The sequence below is a fragment of the Lepisosteus platostomus genome, chromosome 15 (genome assembly GCF_059453375.1).
Source record: "Lepisosteus platostomus isolate fLepPlt1 chromosome 15, fLepPlt1.hap1, whole genome shotgun sequence".
NCBI lineage: Eukaryota > Metazoa > Chordata > Actinopteri > Semionotiformes > Lepisosteidae > Lepisosteus > Lepisosteus platostomus.
In genome coordinates, this window is record NC_142625.1 from 2725644 (window position 1) to 2736962 (window position 11319).

Genomic DNA, 11319 nt, shown 5'->3' on the forward strand with positions numbered 1-11319 from the left:
AAACCCACATGAAGGTCTCCCTCTGTAGGTTAGCAGAGGGTTAGGAATACAAACCTATCGTAAAGCTTTGTAGAAGTCTGCTCTCGCAACAGGCAGAGCATACACGATCACTAATCCGAAACATCCATTTCCATACCAAACGTCAGTGTTAAACACCCTTCCAGGTATCTCTACCTGACACCATTTATCAGGTCAAAATTCCCCAAATAAAACCCCAACTCCAGAGGTGCAAACCCCTCCTGTACTCCATCTTGAACCCATTCATGTGTAAAAACCTCAACATCTCCTGCAAAGAATAAAACGGCAAAATCCAAAGTCGTCAGGTAGTTAAACTGCTGTTCTCTTTACTTTGTCTCTCAAACTCCTTACATATAATGTTAAAATCTTCACCTTTCTGTTATTTACTACTCTCCTTCTTTATTCCCCAGCATTTTATGAAAAAAATCCAATATAAACATCTCTTACCTCCACTTTTCACTCACAAATAAACCTAAAATCCTTTCTTCCATTTCTCTTATATTCCATTAATTTCCTCAACACTGGTAATTCTTCCTGGATAAGAAATTCTCCTTCACCCATTCACACTCCCTCAAAAAACCTTCAGGTGTCTCCATGTTTTTTTACTCTGTTGCAGAAACATGTGCAGACAAGACAGTTTCACATGACTGTGGTGTGCCAATGTCCCTACTGCTCACAGCTGCAAAACCTTTTGCCCTCTTCAAACTGTCTTTGCACACAAATTACATTTGATTTCCTCTGCACAGGCAGACACCAAGTGACCTATTGGGCCAAACCTACTACACGCTTCTGCAGTGCAATCTGTAACAAGATGTCCCGCTGCTCCACAATGTCTGTACGCAAGAGGCTGCACCGATAATACAAAAAGCCTATCATACAGTTCTTTGTACATCAACTAATCTTTTAAAAATATCTTCTTCCAACACATACGGGTTGAACAGATGTACTGTCAGAGTCCTAAGCTCTCTTGCAAGTAATGGCTCAATTCTTGAACACTGAGCAGCAAACAAAGTCAAAGATCTTTTTACCTGGAAATCTTGAACTCCAGCTCCAAAACAAATGTCCTGAGAAGCACTTCATCCACAAAGGTTTTCTTTTTAGCAGTCCATTCGTGATTGATCTCCGTGCCATATCTCCACATCCGTCCTTCACCACCTCCTTTCTTATAGCCAAAAAGTACACCCACCTAGCCCGAAAGACTCAGACACTCAGAAAAAAAAAAGCCCAAAAAGTTCTCTCCATCCAAGCCCCTGACTAAACAGAATCCAAATCCAATTCAAAAGCCAAAACAGTAAGAACTATATATTGACTGGAATGAGGTGCAGGCATCCCGCTGGTGGACTGCAGTATAGGCTGTTACCTCTGGAGCCCTGTAAAGGTACAGCTGGTGGCTTCCCTACAGCAGGTGGCCACCTGGATTTCACTCCTGCTGTCACCTGCTGCCAGCTTTATACTCTGACGGGGGCACTGAGCTTCTGTCAACGGCCTGAAAATGACCACAGCTATGGGGGAGGTTAACTCATTAGCATAGACCCCGCCCACAAGCAGCAGCAACACCTACCAACCTGAAAACAAAAATGGACTGACACCTCCTGACCTGAAGGAGAAGGGAAGACACAGGAGAAGGAAGAAAACTCTGACAAAGCTGGTCTAATAGCATCAAATTTATGTCATTCATTTTGTTTTGACCAGAAGGGAAGGTAGGAACTTGGGCCTAGGTAGGTATTTTTGCTACTGCCTGAAAACAATGAATTGCAGTATCAAGCAGTTTCTGGAGGCTTTCTAAAGTAATCGAAATAGCTATTCGAGCTTTTTATTATTTTTCAGTACTTTTTACAAAATTTCCTGGTATGTGAACAATACAATTCCAGGTCCTGTCTTTACAAAAAATATGTTGACTTTTATATATTTGTTCAATTTGTCTCAGTTTTGTATCCAGGCTGGGAGACACACAGGGCAAGATCTACAAGCATTTTCATCTTTTTTTTCAGGACACAATGTGAAAAATTGATCTTTGAAGAAGAACAAAATCTGTTTCTTCTTGTTTTGTCTTTTTCTTCTGGATATTTATGTCTGGTGAGTGGGCACAGTAAGACATGTTAGAAACTTGGTTTACATTTATTGCCCGAGGGGGTTAGCTTCAATTTAAGCCCTAGACTAGATCTCTACTATCTATACTTCCAGAGATTTTACAAAATGTTTGATGGAATTCATTCCAGTTGGAAATTGCCTCTGTGACACTAACAGGTACTAGATATGCAATCTGTCAGGTAGTAACAGGTAGTGCAGTGAGAGTATTAGTGATGCCATGTTCATTTATATCTTTGTTTTCATTTTATAGTCTGTAAATTTATAGCTTATTTATTAATCCTGGATGTGGGTGTTTAAGAGTCAAGAGACACCTCATTCATTCGCCTAAATTAAGGATCGTGAATATAAATGAGCTCTGACTGTTTCACAGTGTTAGAAACCATATTTGTTTAAGACATTTCTGATTGTTGTTTATGATGTATAAAGTCAAAGTGTTGAGCTGCAGGCAAAACTAACAGCTACAGTATTAATGGGGATCAGAGTGGTGTAGCCAACTTTGAGCACTGAAACAGATGTATAAAGTATCTATCAGGGAAAAACCTTTCTGGATGAGAATATTTTCTAGAGTTGTGAAAAGTTAGTTCTATGTAATGTTTAAATTCCTATAATTAATTTTAACTTCTCCTTAATGTTAAAGATGCTTTAAATTGCTTGGTTTGAGTACAGCCTCAGCATATAGCTAATAGATGCCTCTATTTGCCCAGTTTCACTTCAAATGGATAATTTGGTGAAACATTTTATTCTTATTGGGGTCACAGGCCTTACAGCACTATGACACTATGGGACATCACAGTAGTTCTTATCAGTAAATATCCTGGTCTCTAACAAAGTACAGTGTCTATGCTCAGACAATTATCTGCAATTCTTTTTAGCTAACTGCACCAGAACAAGTTCACAATCAGTCCTATGCTGATGACCATGTCAATTACATCCAATTATCTTCAAACTGAAGGAGAGGCAGCAAGGATTAGCTTGGTGCTTATGAAGATAGAACAAATAGAATAGTTGTAGAGGAAAACAAAAGATTCCCAATCTCTCTGTGTGCCAGACAGGCTGAGATACTGATGAAAGACCAAAGAGAAAAAAACATCCATCAATGGCACTGGAACAGTAAACAAGAGTAAAAAAAATAAGAGAAATTCAGGTGATGTGCAGGTACATTGAATTGCTTGAAGAAATAGTCAGTGATGATAAAAGAAAAGATGCACAGAGGAGGGTGGAATGGATGAAGAATGTGAGGCAGTTAAAAAAACCTACAGAGACCCATTAGTCTTCCTGTGTTAAATCATTACTAATCAAGGTTATTGATTGAACAAACTGTTAATTAAAGTATTAGAATTATTTTGCAATCCAGAATGAACAGGTCTTTTTCAAACTCCACCAACAGAGGCTAAAATGAAACAAAAACATGGGTTTGACAAAAAGGGTTTGTAAAGGGTTTTAAGCTCTACTTCCAGCAAGAGATTAAAAGATAATTGTGACAGGCCATCAGCTGGTCCTCATCAGAGATCAGTGACCAATGTGAGACTGTGAGCAAGACTGAGACACTACAGGCCAGAAATACTGCCAGAGATTTTATCCCATTTCTTTTTTTAAGAATAAACAAAGCTTCTGAGCTGCTTCCTCCATATTTAGAGCTTTAAATGGTCAATTTTTATCAAGTCAATAACAACAATATTAAATAACATATTGTAATATCGCTGAGGGTGTGGAATCCCTCTTTGAGAGGTAGGGGTTACTGGGAGATCACAGCTGAACAAAGTTTAAGTGTTAAAGAGATTCAGCTGTGGGAGGGCTTTAGAGCAGGCTGAGCACTTCCCTTTGTGGACATTAAGCCTGGATGTCAGTTCTGGTCTTGGTGCAGAGCTGAGTGTGGCTCAGGATGTGAACATACTTCAATACAGCTCAGAAATCTTGGTTTCTTGCACAATTTGTATAATAAAAGACTTTCAAGCTCAATCTTTGCACGTAGGTGCTAAAGCAAAATCAGTCTCTTGAACATTTCAAGTTCTCTCTGTTACAGCACTATGTTAAAGAAGTGTAAGCAGCCAATTACTATGATGGACAGAGAAGGTGTCAGTGATTAAAGTGAGCTAATTGTTTTAAAAAGTCCTCAAATGGTTCTAGAATAGTTTTATATTTTTACCAGCACAGCACACAGTGGCATTCAGACCAGTATGATCACTTTATCCAGTTTATAGGTTTCTATTCCTTTATAGATAAGCAAAGTGTACAGCAGGGTTAGGTGTTGCCCTGCAGCAGACTGCACAGTTATTCACACAAAAGATGACTTATTAAAATGTATCTGAATGGGTCTGACATCACAAGTCTCTCTGATTCTCAAAGTGTCAGCACGAACGGTTGACAAACTGAATTTAGTGGTTGCACCGCAAGTTTTTTTTTTTGTTACTTAAGGGTATGAGAAGTATATAGAAGTATGTTTCTGTATGGTGTGATTCTGCTTCCTGTATGAAGACTTTTGCAATATTAAAAGTTATCTGCCAGGTGTTTGTCCAGTCTTGAATTCCATCTACATCTTCTTAATTTCCTTTGCTGCTTGTACTGAATATTTAATATTCATGAAGACCCTCTGGAACCATGTCGCTCAGCTCTTTTGCTCTGGGGTTTGATTCCAGCCTGAGGCTCCATCTGTCATGCGAGCTCATTATGTTCTCTAGTGCAGGTCAGATGTGCAATAAAACTGGAGACAAACTAGGGCAAACAAACAGATTTATTTTAAAATAATGCAACTTAACAACGCATACATTTACACATCATACAAAGTTACACTGCATACAAAAAAATCTCAGAGGCCTACATTCTACAGAGCTGTAACTCAAAAGCCTGTAGAGATGCAGCCACTCCTTATTACTGCATTAGTGGTACCACACAGCACTGCAGTACGGCAGGGAAGTGTGGTTCACTGGCCAAAAACGATCGATAGATGTCACTTGTGGTACGTTAGGTGCTAGTGAAACGATTACTTCATTTAGTCTTTTTCTCTACTATGCATGTTTAAATCCCCTTGGAATATTAATATGGAATTTTACAACTAAAGGGAAATTTTTTATGCTGAAAATAAAAACAGAAGTATAGCATAATGTATACCTAAATTAATGCAAATTTTAGCAACAAGTAATCGGGAAACAATCTAACTAAATATTGATAATAAAAAATATATTTCACACATGCTGTACTGTAGTGGCTTTAAAGCCATTTGGTCTCATATAGTCTCATACATAACATATACCTAGTTAGATAGTGATGGCTAAATATAAAAACTAAGCACACACAGTATTCCACCACCTCCATAAACATTTTGTGCATTAAAGTCTTCACCTCTGAAACTTAAGGTAGATATTTTGGAAACGTTTGTGCTTGTTCTAACTATATGCAGTCTATAAACTTCATAAAAAACTATAATGTTTTATCCTTTTCTAAGAATACATACTAAAAACTGTTATTTTTGTAAAAAAATGTGTAATACCGATTTCATTTCAAATGATAAGTAATATTAACATTGAACCACACAACTAAAGAATTTTGGCAGTTAAAAATATCAGCAACACTTTCATTAATGAGTCATTAACAAACATTATATAATGATTAACAGATCATTAGTTCATATACATTCACATAGTTATAAATGCCATTAAATGATAATTCATATTTTAGGTAATGTGTTTTCAAATAATAAAGTTTGTTGTTGATGATTTGTAGTCTTTTAAACTGTCTATTTCATGTTCCTGTCTGCTTTGTAACATTGAAAGAATGTACGCAGGATTTTACACTTTACGTCTTTACATATAATTTATTCAAGAGTTGTAGAGCTAGGTTACTTGGTGAAGCAGTGAGTTGGGGGTGGGGGGAGGTGCAGTTTAGGGTGTAACAGGATGTATATTGATGGGGTCATTTTGCTGCAAGGGAAAGATGGATGGGGATTAGGTTGTAGGGTCTGCAGTTGGATGGTTGTATTTTTGTTCTGTTAATTGACTGGAATAAACTTTTTTTTATTCTTATCTTTTCAGTTTAAAATCCAAAATGTCCCCCATATGGGTAACCACATATTAAACAGATTTTCGGAACAGGGAAATTGATCAGGAGCTTGCTATGCATAGACATGGTATTATGTTTTCATGAATGGTGCACTACCTTCACTCAAGGTCCAGTGACAGACCACACAAGCAAAGGGGACAGATGCGAGATGCACGCTGCGAGAATGTCCTGCCCTTGGGAGCCTTTCTGCTCCTGGGCCGTCCTGCCCTGGAATTGTCTCGCACACCTGGAATTCTCCCTAGAGATTTCCTTCTGGAATTGTTCCCACAGGCTCTCTGTGTTGCCTGTTTTTACCGGGAGGAACTTGAGCTCGTTCACTGGCTAAAAGTTCCATGGGCATCAGAGTCCCACGTGGGTTACTCTGCCCTACCAGTTCCTGATTGGTTGATCAAGGTGAGATGAGTCACTTACTCCTGACACCTAGGAATGCAATCCAGATAGGCGCCAATGGATGACCACTGATCATGATAGCCAGGCTTAACTAAGTGCATCCCCATTTGGGAGCTGTTCCTTATCAAAAGAAAACATCTTTAAATCAGCCTGCATGAATAGCTTCTCTGTGGCTGCAACACAGAAATAAAGAGAGAGATGGGGCATCATTTATGAAAGCACAGCAACACTTAATTCTGTCTTATTAACAAGCATTGCCGCTATAGTGTGTTTCGTGCTACGGGAAAAAGCTTTTGAAAAGGACTTTGAGAGGGATGCCTTTGATTCAAGTACCTTGAAGATAATAAGTCAACCGGAAGATGTTTATTGCCTCCAGAGCTTCCTGGGTAAGAACATTTTCGATCTTTCTCTGTCATCTCCTGACCCGTGTGTGAAAGTGTGGTCCATACCGACTGCACGTAGACAAGAAGAGCTTTTTGTAAATTTTTTACTCGAGCCACTGTTTGCTCGTGAGCTGAGGCCCTTATGGGTCCATATGTTTAGCCCCTATGACATGTTCATGTTCAAAGATGACATTGTGAACTTCCTAAAAAGGTTTTTGGATGTGCAGGATACTGGGGTGAAGATACTTGACAGGAGGAAAATATGGAACAGGAAGAGAAAGTACATGGTTCGCTTCAGAATTGACCCCAAAGCAGAGGACGGGCTTTTACACCATTCCGTGTCCTTTACAATTGGGGTTAAAAGAGGCTACCTGTATTACCTGTATTACCTAGAGCAACCTTTCAAATGTAGGCGTTATGGGTAGAGAGGTCATTATGCTTCAGACTGCAAGGTCCAGGTGTGCAGGAAATGCGATGAAGTAGGTCACAGTGCATTGACATGCAGATCTGAGCCCAGATGCAATTTGTGTGGGGGCTCTGGGCATGTCTACAAATTGCTGCTGTCACCAGAGGGGTGGCTGTGCATCAGGCTTATGTGGAGCTGATGCCGTTCCTACGCCAGTACTCAGTCCTTGTTTTAACCCTAATGCTGAACATCCTGACATGAAATGTACGTGGGTTAAGGAACACGGTTAAGAGGACGGCGGTGTTCACTTACCTGAAAACTGTGCTTTGACATCTGTCTGCGGCAGGAGGTCCACTTAAAAGATGAGAGTGATGTTGTACAGTTTACACGGGAGTGGGATAGAGGAGACTCACGGTGGAATATTGGTGGGGTCCATTCCTCTGGCGTAGGAATCTTACTGGGTAATAACAATTGTATGGTAGAAAGATGTGAGAATGTAGTGCCTGGGAGAGTGTTGGTTTTCGATATTTGTTTTGTGTTAGTAGCTTCCAGTGTGTGTGTGTGTGTGTGTGTGTGTGTGTGTGTGTGTGTGTGTGTGTGTGTGTGTGTGTGTGTGTGTGTGTGTGTGTGCGCCCCGGCAATGGCACTTTACGGTCAGACTTCTTTAAAGACCCCGTCTGCCTGACTAACAAGTGGATTGTTATAGGAGGGGATTTTAACGTCGATCTCCAGGACAAGAAGGGCGAGTCAACTTAACCTCCTTTTATCTCAGTTTGGCCTTTTTGACTGTGCCTTTCGGGCCGCAAAGGGGAAAGTTGGGGCCACGTGGAGGAGTGCTCAGGGCACTGCAAAACACCTTGACTATGTTTTTGCTTCACAAGGGGCACTTGTTGAGAAGGCGGTGGTGCAGCCAGTTGGGTTTTCAGACCATGCCCAGGTGGAGATTCACTTTCCACATTTAAACAATCAGTTTGGACGTGGGGTGTGGAAACTGAACACGGAGACTCTGAAGGAAGCAGAGTATGTCAGTCTAATGAGATCTAAACTGTGTAAGTGGTGGAAGGAGAGAAAGCAGGGTATCTCCCTGATTGACTGGGGGGAGCAGTTGAAGAAGAAGATTAGGGGGGAGTCGAGAGCTTACTTCTTAGTAAGACTCAAGCGAGAATGGCAGAAGGGTAGGAAGCTGCAGGAAGAACTGAATAGTTTATATTCTCAGTGTAATAAGGGCACGGTGGTGAGTTTGGAGGCTATTTCAACGGCAAAAGCTAAACTACGAGGTTATTATGAACAAAAGGCAAAAAAGTACCTGTTTAGAGCTCATGTGGAGTACTTACAAGCACATGAAACATGCTCCAGCTTCTTCTTCTGCCAAATATGGCAGAGGCAAAGGCAGAGAGTGATGGCAGGCATCCAGACCCAATTGGGGAGGATAGTACCTGGTAGCGGTGAGATGTTGGAAGCAGTGAGGAACTATTATAAGCTTCTCTTTTCCCAAAAGCCAGTAGATGAACTCATGGGGACAACGTTATTAGATAACATCGTGGCACAGATACCCAAAAAGGCCCAGGAGCACCTGGAGGTACCAATCAGCCTGAAAGAACTTGGTAATGCTTTACTTAGCATGAAGCTAGGTAAAGTTCCAGGTAGAGACTGGTTACCTGCTGAATTCTACCGCACATTCTGGGATGTTGTAGGGGCCCTTTTGATGCAGGTTACGGAAGAAGTCTTCCATAGAAAGATCATGAGCGACTCGATGAGGGAAGGCATCCTCACGCTGCTGTACAAGAAAGGGTCAGCAATGGACCTAAAGAACTGGAGGTCGTTGTAATTGCTCTGTGTGGATTGCAAGCTAATCGCCAAGGTGTTGGTGAACTGCCTGAAAGAAGTACCAGCTTACGTGATCGGCCGGGACCAAACGTGCGGGGCAGAAAGTAATCCAAAGTCAGGACAACTCTGAGAACAAAATGGCTCCAGTGGGCCAAGGACTATCTTTTCAGGCTGAGAGGTACACGAATGGAAGGAGAGGAACAATGCTCACCCCAGTTCTTTGGCTCGGTGAGAGCGCAGCAGGAGACCACTGTAATGGTCTTCTGAAGAAGGGAGGGATATAAGTCGAGGATGAAGCAGGAATGTTGGACTGTGCTACTGAAAACTACACTGAACTGTTTGCAGGAATAAAGGTGGATAGTGGCATGCGCGACAGGTTGATGACTGGTGTGAGTGTGAAGTTAGATGGGGAGGAAGGAAGGGGAGGACGGCCCAATAACAACTGTAGAAATGAAGGAGACACTGGAAGGGTTGCAGAAGGGCACAGTCTCTGGGGTGGATGGGTTACCAACCGAGTTTTATGTGATGTTTTGGGAAAATTGGAGGCCGTTACAACTGTTATGTGCACATTACAAGATACTGGCAAGGATACTGGGACGAAGACAGAAGAAGGTAATGGTGTTTCTAGTGCAGGGAAACCAGAGTTGCAGGTAGGAAAATAAGTTGGAATTTGCAGCTGATCAGAGACACGCTGGAATGGGTTGAAGATAGAAAACTGCCATTAATGTTGGTGAACTTGGACCAAAACAAAGCCTTTGACAGGGTGAACCACGCTGTCCTATGAGAGACACTGAGAAGAATGGGGGTAAGTGAGAAATTCGTCACTTGGTTACAAACATTGTGTAGGAAGGTGGAGACTAGGGTGTGTGTTAATGGCAGGTTAGGCAGAAGAAAACTGGTTAAATGTGGAGTGCGTCAAGGTTGTTCGCTATCCCCTTTGTTGTACATCGTGTATGTCGAACCCATTTTAGAGCGAATCCGGAAAGACCCAGGCATGCGTGGGGTTCTGGTCCCTGAAAGTGGAGGACATGAAGTCAAAGTAGGGGCCTATGTGGACGACATCACCCTGTTCCTTAGTACAGAAGGAAGTCTGCAAAGGGAACTAAGCATAGAGAAGGGATTTGCAAAGGGCACGGGTTCTGTGTCGAATAAAAGCAAAAATACAATCCAATATTACAGGACATGGAGAGATAGAACGGAGGCGATAGGTGGATTAACAGTTATGACGACCCCAGTGAGGGTGCAAGGAGTACAGTTTCATAAGGAAAGTATGGTAAAATTAAACTGGGAGGAACGTCTGAGAAAGGTGAAAGAGAAATTGGGGAGATGGCAAACAAGATCGCTGTCCTTCAATAAAATTGAAAAAATCTTTTCTTATCAGTTTAATTTCTGATACGTCCCCCATCGGGGGACCACATATTAAAAGTATTTTTGGAACAGGGAGCTGGATCAGGAGCTTGCTCCGTCCTCTCCACGCATCGGCCCGGTATTGCAGCGGCTCCGGGAGCGGTGCACCACCTTCTCTCAGCAATGAAAAGACAGACGTAGCCAGCCAGCAAGCAAGCGAGGTGGACTGGAGCTCCTTCTTCTCCAGTCTCGTCTCTCATCCGTCCGTGTCTTTCTCTCCCTGTCTCTGTCTCCATTCCCGTCCTCCCTCTGTGCACTTTCTCGTGTCTCGACTTTCTCGGCAAGCAGGCAGGCCCCCTTTTCAGCTCCCATGAATTTTCCCTCCAAAGCAACAGCTGCACGAGTTCCGGGCTCCAGGGCAGTCGGCCTGCGCCACTGGGTGCCAGGGGAACACCCGCGTGTCAGTCGGCACCTTTAGGGGCATTGCTTCTCGGCCTTTTGGCCAAGATCGGATGCGACTGGAGCCTGGAGGAAGTCCGTGTTTTTTAAATATTTTCTTTTTCTGGACGCTTCCAATGTTTGGACGCTTCGAAGGACTCCCGGAGAAGAACGGATGTTTGTTCAGAGTGCCAGGTGAGTTTTTTGCCATCTTTGGGGTTTTCTTTTTTTTGTTTTTGCTGGACGTGGAAGCTGGCCTCAGGGCTTGGACTGAAGAACACTCTCCAGTTTAGATGGCTGGGAGATGTTGGTTTGATGTCAGGGAGGGAGGACTTCTCCCAGCATGTATTGAAGCAAGTTCTG

At 42.1% G+C, this 11319-nt stretch overlaps 1 non-coding gene across 1 annotated transcript; it reads left to right on the forward strand.

Moving 5' to 3' along the window:
- Positions 1–10509: 10509 nt before the first annotated feature.
- On the forward strand, positions 10510–10691 carry LOC148647662 (U2 spliceosomal RNA). The gene has a single exon (XR_015927145.1). It is a non-coding gene; the product is annotated as a U2 spliceosomal RNA (small nuclear RNA).
- Positions 10692–11319: the final 628 nt, after the last annotated feature.